This window comes from Chiroxiphia lanceolata, chromosome 30 (genome assembly GCF_009829145.1).
Source record: "Chiroxiphia lanceolata isolate bChiLan1 chromosome 30, bChiLan1.pri, whole genome shotgun sequence".
Classification (NCBI taxonomy): domain Eukaryota; kingdom Metazoa; phylum Chordata; class Aves; order Passeriformes; family Pipridae; genus Chiroxiphia; species Chiroxiphia lanceolata.
Genome location: NC_045666.1, coordinates 179,198 through 181,005, shown reverse-complemented (window position 1 = coordinate 181,005; position 1,808 = coordinate 179,198).

The following is a 1,808-nucleotide window of genomic DNA, read 5'->3' as shown; positions in this document are numbered from 1 at the left end:
CGAGCTCCTCGGAGCCTTGGGGTCCCGTTTCTCTGTTCCCAGGCTGTGGCTCTGACAGGACACGCCAGCTCTGCTGGAATTATCAGTGCCTGGATTCCTGCCGGGGCCTCCTTTCCCAGGAGGAGCAGCGGGATTGCAGTGCCAGAGGTCCCTGGGGAGAGCCGGGATCTGCTTTTGTCCCTGGAAATCCCTGTCTCCGGCAGGAGTCGGCTCTGCCCCCTCAGGGACGGGGCACAAAATGTGGCTCCAACCCTCCAAACTGGGCACAAGCATCTCCAAGCTGAGCACAAATATTTCCAAACTGGGCACAAACACCCCCAACTTGGGCACAAACATCCCCAAGCTGGGCACAAACATCTCCAAACTGGGCACAAACAGCTCCAACTGGGCACAAACACCCCCAAAACTGGGCACAAACATCTCCAAACTGGGCACAAACACCCCCAAACTGGGCACGAACATCTCCAAACTGGGCACAACCCCCCCCCAAGCTGAGCTCAAACCCCCCAAGCTGAGCTCAAACCCCCCAAGCTGAGCTCAAACCCCCCCAAACTGGGCTCAAACCCCCCCAAACTGGGCTCAACCCCCCCAGGCTGGACTCAACCCCCCCCAAGCTGGGCTCGAACCCCCCCAAACTGGTCTCAACCCCCCCAAACTGGGTTCAACCCCCCCAGGCTCCGAGCGCCTGCCCTGAGTTTTGCATCCCCAGATCAAAGCCGGGCCCACGAGGTCGGAGCTGGGAGAGGCTCCGGGCTGATCCTGCTGACTCGTGCCTCCTTTAATTAGTCCGGGCCTCCTTTAATTAGTGCCGAGCGCTGAGCCAGCCCCACTAACCACTAATCAAGCCGGGGATCAACTCCACTTAATTGCTGCCGGCTAATTAGCCCCGGCCTGAGCTCCTGCCCTGAGCCCGGCTGAGCTCGGGGCAGGAGCTGAGCCGAGCTCTGCCCACGATCCCGAATCCATCCCGACCTGTTCTGCGGGATCGGCTCTGCTCCCGCACAACCTCCGCCGCGGGAGGGAGGCCCCGAGGAGGATTTTCCAAGGGAAAGGTTTTCTAGGAATGCTGTCCCACCCCGCCGGGACTCGGGAATTGATCTTCCTGCAGTGGCTCATTCGTGGGGAGGGAGATTCCCGTCGGGAATGGTTTGAGAGGGAAGAGAGGGAGAAGAGAGGGGATGGGAAAGAAGGAAAGGAAATTTCAGGAAAGGAAATTTCAGGAAAGGAAAGTTCAGGAAAGGAAAGGAAAGTTCAGGAAAGGAAAGGAAAGGAAATTTCAGGAAAGGAAAGGAAAGTTCAGGAAAGTTCAGGAAAGGAAAGTTCAGGAAAGTTCAGGAAAGTTCAGGAAAGGAAAGGAAAGGAAAGGAAAGGAAAGGAAAGGAAAGGAAAGGAAAGGAAAGGAAAGTTCAGGAAAGGAAATTTCAGGAAAGGAAAGGAAAGGAAAGGAAAGGAAAGTTCAGGAAAGGAAAGGAAAGGAAAGGAAAGTTCAGGAAAGGAAAGGAAAGGAAGGAAAGTTCAGGAAAGGAAAGGAAAGGAAAGGAAAGGAAAGGAAAAGAAAGGAAAGGAAAGGAAAGGAAATTTCAGGAAAGGAAAGGAAATTTCAGGAAAGGAAAGGAAAGGAAAGGAAAGGAAAGGAAAGGAAAGGAAAGGAAAGGAAAGGAAAGGAAAGGAAAGGAAAGGAAAGGAAATTTCAGGAAAGTTCAGGAAAGGAAAGGAAAGGAAAGGAAAGGAAAGGAAAGGAAAGGAAAGGAAGGAAAGGAAAGGAAAGGAAAAGGAAAGGAAAGGAAGGAAAGGAAAGGAAAGGAAAG